The sequence below is a fragment of the Macaca mulatta genome, chromosome 12 (genome assembly GCF_049350105.2).
Source record: "Macaca mulatta isolate MMU2019108-1 chromosome 12, T2T-MMU8v2.0, whole genome shotgun sequence".
NCBI classification, from domain to species: domain Eukaryota; kingdom Metazoa; phylum Chordata; class Mammalia; order Primates; family Cercopithecidae; genus Macaca; species Macaca mulatta.
Genome location: NC_133417.1, coordinates 97,710,891 through 97,718,516, shown reverse-complemented (window position 1 = coordinate 97,718,516; position 7,626 = coordinate 97,710,891). Strand labels below are relative to the sequence as shown.

General features: G+C 36.8%; 1 pseudogene; it reads left to right on the top strand.

Annotated features, from left to right (window-relative positions):
• Positions 1 to 6,250: 6,250 nt before the first annotated feature.
• On the top strand, positions 6,251 to 7,113 carry LOC694700 (transmembrane protein 9B pseudogene; annotated as a pseudogene).
• The last annotated feature ends 513 nt before the right edge of the window (positions 7,114 to 7,626 follow it).

Below are 7,626 nucleotides of genomic sequence, written 5' to 3'. Positions count from 1 at the left end.
AGTAGTCTATAGGACATGATTGAAGCACTGATAAAGTTCAATCATATATTGGAATTCCTCTGTCAATGTATTTATATCTATAATATGTTATAATTTGAAAATATTGTATGTTGTAAGTCATGTTGTAAGTCATATTCCAAAGACATGACTTTGGAATATTGGAAGTATTCCAATATTAACTTCATTTTAAGTTCCACAAGTATTTACTGAGTACCTACTAGGAAGGCACTGCGCAAAACTCTGCAAATATAATTGAGACACAGACCGTGATTTGCGGGTATTTGATGCCTATTCACTGAAATAAGCATACAAACAAAAATTTTCAAAATCATGCAAAGGCTAAGTTACCAATAGGCACATAAAGCTACGGGAAATAGGAGGGATATCTCAACTAAACTTGAGATTCAGGGAAGGTTTTTCTACAGATATAAAAGTTAAACTGCCAACTGGAGAATGGGAAGGGGTTAGTGACATGAAGAAAGTTTAGAAGGACATTCTAAAATAGAAATGCATGAGAGAGCATAGAAACATAGCACGGTTGTTTGAGTAACTACAAATAGTAAAATGCAAATTGAGGTGAGGGAAGAGGAACTGAAAAAAGAGCTGAGATTGAAGTAACTATAGACTTTCAGGCCAATCTAAGTGGCTTGAGGGGACTCTGTAGAGGAAGTAAGATTTGTTTAAACTTTAAATGAAGGGATTGATGTTGCTGTACCTGAATTTTAAATAAACTAATGGCTAAATGGAAAACATGTTAAAGATCGGCATGGCTGTATTAAAATGACCACTTGTGATAATATTGCCACAACAAAGTAAGAGAAGACACGCTGTTAATTGATGAGATGACTAAGTAAGACATGTTTGAAAAAAATTAGAAAGTAAAATTGTCAGAACCTAGTAATTGATTGGAAAAGGTAACAATAGAATAATTTCCAGGCTTCAAATCCATTTGATTTGGTAATGACAACTATACAGAAATATAAATTAATTAAAACAAAAAAAACCCCACAAGTTTGAGATAGAGGCACAGAGAGATAGATGAGGACCTCAGTATGAAATAGGGCAGATTTGAAGAGCCCATAAGACACAAGAATAATTGGAAATTAAATACACAATCTGTACCTCCAGAATTAGCCAGGTTTAGAAAGTTAGAGTTGGGCCAATTAGTGCAAAGATGGTTCAAATGCTGAGAGATGAAATACTGCAAAGGAAGTATATGTGGAGAGAAAAGAGTTACTGATTTATGGAAGGCACCACTGCTTTGGAGACAAAATGAGAAACTCAAGTATTACACCAAGAGTAAACAGAGGTGAGCAAATGGTGTCAAGATAAAGAAACAACAACAAAAAAATTAAGACACAAGAGCCACTCATTCTGCAATATAGCTTATATTTACACCAAGGTTTTTAAAATAGTTATTAGATTTGTCCAGAAGGAGGTCATCTGTGTCTTTGTCAAAAGCAGTTTCTTGTGAAATGATGTACTCGAGGCATACCATAATGAAGTGATTGGTACTGGGGAAGTAGAAACCAGGAGTGTTCACTTCTCTTTGAAGGGGCTCAATTGAGAGGGTAAGGATATACAATAAATATAAATAGATATAAATAAAGTCTAGGGTGCTCTTTATTTAATGAAATGGATTCCTAACAACTGTCTTTAAAAAAGTGCACATGTACCCTAGAACTTAAAGTATAATAAAAAAAAAAGTGCTATACAGGTGATGCATGGTCAGGGGTGGGAGAAAACCATCACTCATTTAGACAAATGGACACAGGTCCAGAAAGAAGGAATCATTTGAATGTAATAACTATATGGCAGATTTGGATTAGTGGAGAAAATAATGTTTTCAAAAAAATTATAGCTGCCTTAAAGTCCTTTGGTGAAATTCATCATATATGGGTGCATCTGTCATTGAGTGAATTAATGAATGATGGTACAAGTAATATTTTCTTAAGGCATGTCATTATGCTTCTAGGCATTGCATTTCTATTCGTGTTAGAAGCCATGAGTAACTAGCAAGGAAGACGGGTCTATTAAGATGACTCTAAAGCAGAACATGCTTGACATTTTAGAGCATAAAGCAGCAATGTTAATGTTGGCCTAAAATGAGTCTTTAACATCGGAATAAAGAAGTGCTCTTGGGTATTGAGTTATGTGCAAAATTATATCTCAGAATCCTACTCTATTCATTCTGAAAAGAGAGAGTGTGTGTGTGTGTGTGTGTGTGTGTGTGTGTGTGTGTAGGGGAAACCAAGATTAAATGAAGCAAATTTTTCTAGAGAAATTGTAATGTTGAATATTGTAGCTCAGATGACAGATAGTATCTAGTAATTCTTATTACTGCCTTTAGGGACTAACTTACTTCATTTGGTTTATCCATGAGGAAGTCAATATCTTTGAATATCTTACAATAGATGTGTTCATAGTTGTTTCTTGTTTTTAAGGCAGTTTTCTAGCCCTGCAACTGTAAATCAGAGCCAACAGGAATGTATTCATTTATATTAACTCATTCTAAATGGTCTAAATAACATTATATATAAAGAAGAATATAGAAGAGACCACTTGAGATTTTAATCTCCTTTTTCACAGTTTAATATTACTGGTACAGGTCTTTCTCCATCTTATGTCTACTGCTATATTTGAATACACCTGGTTATCTTCATCCTGTCTTTTCGCATAATTCAGGCTGCCTTTACATTTGAGATAATGCCAGTATTAACATGATGGTCATAACCCTAGAAAGCATTCGTGATTTTAAGCATGATTTTGTTATAAAAACGTATTCAAAAATAGTTCCACAAATTAAGAGGAGAGAAAGAACTTCCAAAATACAAAAAGTCCTCACAGTTTAGTTTGCAAGGTTGGCTTTAGGTTTTAGTTCTCAGTGAATAATTTGTTTAACTCCCTTCAACTCTGGAAAAGAGCAATGTATCAAAGACACAAACATGAATAGTGTAAAACATAAACTAGTGAAAATTGTAAGCAAAATCACTTTTGGAGCTAATGAAGAGCAAGAGTGATTCTTTATTCAATGTTAACAAAAAAGAGCAAAGAAAACATCAGCGCCACTGATCCCTGGATGAATGCCATACATTCAACATATTGCTAACTCTCTTACACACTAATAGTTCCGTTATCCTAGCATACCAATTAGCAGTAATTATCTAATTATAGTTCATAAACGTCTGAAAATGAGAATGTTAAATGCCTAGGTGTCATTAGCCCCATTTCAACATATTTATTACACTTTTTGTAACTAGACACAAATGAAGAAGGCAATGTTTTAAAATGTTTTTAAATTTTCAAAGATTTTAAGAATAATAATACCATTTTTAAGGTTTTTATATTACATTGAAGACTTCCAATCAAAATAGTGGATTTTTCCAAGCCTCGTTAAAAAGATAGGTAACCCTCAAAGGGGAATACACCACAACTTTAACATTTACACATATTGATTATACTTTATAATTAAATAATAGCTTCACTCTCCACTGATTTAGATTAGTCGTTCCCTTTATTAAAAATAATGCAGAAATTATATTTACACACTGAATAAGCATGCCAATAATTTGCTTAGTTTTTCTCCTCAAAATTATTAACCATCACAGTATTTCTCTTTGGATCTGTCTTCCCTGAATCTCTTTCTACAAGACACCTGACCTCACAACTGTAGTTTTAAATCTTAGTTGAAGAAAGAAAAAAAAAATCCCCTTGAAACATAAAAGCCATTTTAGAGGCAGCAGGAGTCTAGCATTATTGAAGGTCATACTGTCACTGAAATGAGCTCCTATTTCCTTTTAAAAATGATAATCAATGTCTTGAATAAAGTGATTTTTAAAAAACAGAAAGTAAGAAGGCACCTACGTTTTCAACTTCTGACTCCTGCAATTCTAATTTGATCGATGGGAAACAGGGAATTAGATATTTTTTCTTACATGGCTTGGCACCAAATCTCTTTTCCTATCAATAAACCTAGACTAGGAAATGTGAGTATGTGTGTTTGTTGTGTGTGTGTGTGTGTGTGTGTGTGTGTGCATATTCAGCTATGTTTTTCTTACAGAATGGTTCAAACTCATGAGACGTGCTTGCTGTCATGTTTTTGATGGCTGTATTCTGATAATGGATGACAGGACTTAATGAGAGAGCTAGCAAGCATTGTTGACCTAATAACAACCCCAGCTGTCATTACTTTAGGGCAACAGTCCTGCAGGGGTAGACACCCAGTGATCAGGAGATACTGCAGGGGAGATTAGATTAAGTCGAGATCAATAGAACAATTTTGTCCCACAAGTTTTATTGTTCTCCCTCCACCAGCTGAGCTGAAATGTAGGATCTGATTGATTCATTAGATTACTCTGTACTCAAACACAGATCACTAGACAGAGTTTGTAATGCGTACAGAGGGCGTTAACCTTAATCACTTTAACCACCTAAGCAAATTCCATGGTTCTTATTCCCAGCTTTCTTTAGCTTCAAGATTTATTCAACATAAAACTGCCATTTGTTTTACTACTCCTTATGGTTTAATTTGCATATGATAGACATAGTAAATAGCAGCCATTCCCAGCTTTTAAATTTTACCCGTCAAGTTGTACTTCTGAAAGAGAATTGGATACTGTTGAATATGATAAAAGCAAGAGTGTATACGCAATAATAAGGAGAAGCTGTTATACAACAGGTGCATTTATTAGGTTAAAAATAATAAAGATGAGTATTTAGTAAAGTTATCACTTAATACAAGGCTGAAGTCCTTTAGAAATCACTAATTTATTTCCCCATATTGAGGCACTAACGAATAACAGCTTTAACCAAACAACCACATGGAAAAATACATATAGTTAAGATTTTTTTTCTAGTGCTTTCCTACTTCCCTTTTATGGCCTCAGCTCTACTTTGGTTCTTTCAATTCTTATTTATATAATGAAATCGCTCTTTGCTATCTAGTTATGAATCTAGTTGTCATCTTCATAAATGGCAATTTGTTGTATGCCCCTGATAGGGAAAAGCAAAGTTTACTAAATGCTTGTCATACTTTATAGTTATATGAATGTCCACTGACTAATAATTAAATATTGGTGTCTTACTGCCTAATCAAAAACTTTCTTGTCAAAATTTATATCTGATTTCCTATTTTCTCAAGGCTTTTCCAAAATAGTAATATCCTATTATTGGTAAACAACCAACATTATAATTCATTCTCCTTATTCCACATATTTGCAACAATATTTGCAGTCTCAGGCCACTCCCTTCTTTTCCTCGAAGATTTTTGCCCCTGACTCACTGTTACGAACTCAGCACTGTGTCATCAGTTTCAGTGACTTCAGTATCCTCATAGATGACCTCATTATGATTTTAATATTCAAGGATGCAGGATAATAATACCTCTCTTGCAATGATCTTGTCTTCACACATATATGTGTATTTCCTGTCGTCATAAAAGATATTTTTTCATTACCAATAACTGTGCCACCAGTAAAATCTCAATTTCAAGTATCTCCAACTGTCCCTTTTTATCTTTTCAGCTGATAATGAGACAGTCAAATGGCTAGGCAGATAAAAAAGGGTCCCCAGAGAGTCTCCCACCTGCCCCACAAGTGTTTACACCGGGTACTTTTGGTCAGATGAGGGAACCTGTCCAGGGCTTTTCTGGGCATGCCCACAGTGCACTGGAGCCCAACGTGTGCACGTGGGAAAAGGTGCGGAGCCATGGGGAATTCCCGCCTTATGCAGGGGAGGAGCCTGCTCTCTTCAGCTCCTGTAGTGACCTGGGAATCAATCTGCGAGGTGGAGGGCTGGCTAGCATAACTCCATCTCACTTTGCTGAGCATTCTTTTTTTTTTTCGTTTTTCCTTTTTGCCCAGTAAATTCTGCTACTCACCTTTCTATGTGTCTGCGAGTTTAATCTTTCCTGGTTGCGTGACAAGAACCTGGTTTTAGCTGAACTAAGGAGAAAGTTCTGCAACGATAACATGCATTAACTCCACACCAAGAAAACTATGACCCCACAAGGACCCATAATTCATTGAACTGTTCCACTTTTTCAGTGTCTCTTAAAGCCTTATGTCCTCACTTCATTTATGTATACCCTAAAATACTTGCACCTTCGTTTTAAATATTTAGCTAAAGAACAATCCTATGGAAGCGCGGGCGGAGGATCCCCAGCCAGGTCCCGAGCCTGAGCCTGAGCCTGAGCCCGAGCCGGGAGCCGGTCGCTGGGGCTCCGGGCAGTGGGACCGCCGGGCCCCCAGCGATGGCGACCCTGTGGGGAGGCCTTCCTCGACTTGGCTCTTTGCTCAGCCTGTAGTGCCTGGCGCTGTCCGTGCTGCTGCTGGCGCAGCTGTCAGACGCCGCCAAGAATTTCGAGGATGTCAGATGTAAATATATCTGCCCTCCCTATAAAGAAAATTCTGGACATATTTATAATAAGAACATATCTCAGAAAGAGTGTGATTGCCTTCATGTTGTGGAGCCTATGCCTGTGCAGGGGCCTGATGTAGAAGCATACTGTCTACTCTGTGAATGCAAATACAAAGAGAGAAGCTCTGTCACAATCAAGGTTACCATTATAATTTCTCTCTCCATTTTGGGCCTTCTACTTCAGTACATGGTATATCTTACTCTGGTTGAGCCCACACCGAAGAGGCGCCTCTTTGGACACTCACAGTTGATACAGAGTGATGATGATATTGGGGATCACCAGCCTTTTGCAAATGAACACCATGTGCTAGCCCGCTCCCGCAGTCGAGCCAACGTTTTGAGCAAGGTAGAATACGCCCAGCAGCGCTGGAAGCTTCAAGTCCAAGAGCAGCGGAAGTCTGTCTTTGACCGGCATGTTGTCCTCAGCTAATTGGGGTTGAATTCAAGGTGACTAGAAAGAAACAAGCAGAAAACTGGAAATAATTGACTGCGTTTTGCTGGGTTTCGTTTTAATACCCTGTTGATTTCACCAACTGTTGCTGAAAGATTCAAAACTGGAAGCAAAAACATGCTTGATTTTCTTTTTCTTGTTAATGTAATAATAGAGACATTTTTAAAAGCACACAGCTCAAAGTCAGCCAGTACATCTTTTCCCATTTGTTACTTTTACTAATAAAAATAAATCTGCCTGTAAATTATCTTGAAGTCCTTTACCTGGAACAAGCATTCTCTTTTTCACCACATAGTTTTAACTTGATTTTCAAGATAATTTTCAGGGTTTTTGTTGTTGTTTTTGTTTGTTTGTTTTTTTGGTGGCAGAGGGGAGGGATCCCTGGGAAGTGGTTAAAACTTTTTTCAAGTCACTTTACTAAACAACTTTTGTAAATAGACCTTACCTTCTATTTTTGAGTTTCATGTATATTTTGCAGTGTAGCCAGCCTCATCAAAGAGTTGACTTACCCATTTGGCTTTTGCACTGACTGTCTTATCTGGGTATCTGCTGTGTCTGCACTTCATAGTAAACTGGATCTGAAATGCCTGGTGGCTTTTCACAAAAAGCAGATTTTCTTCATGTACTGTGATGTCTGATGCAATGCATCATAGAACAAACTGGCCATTTGCTAGTTTACTGTAAAGACTAGACATAGTCTTGGTCTAGTGTGTGCTCTTACTCATCATCTTCTAGTACCTTTAAGGACAAATCCCAAG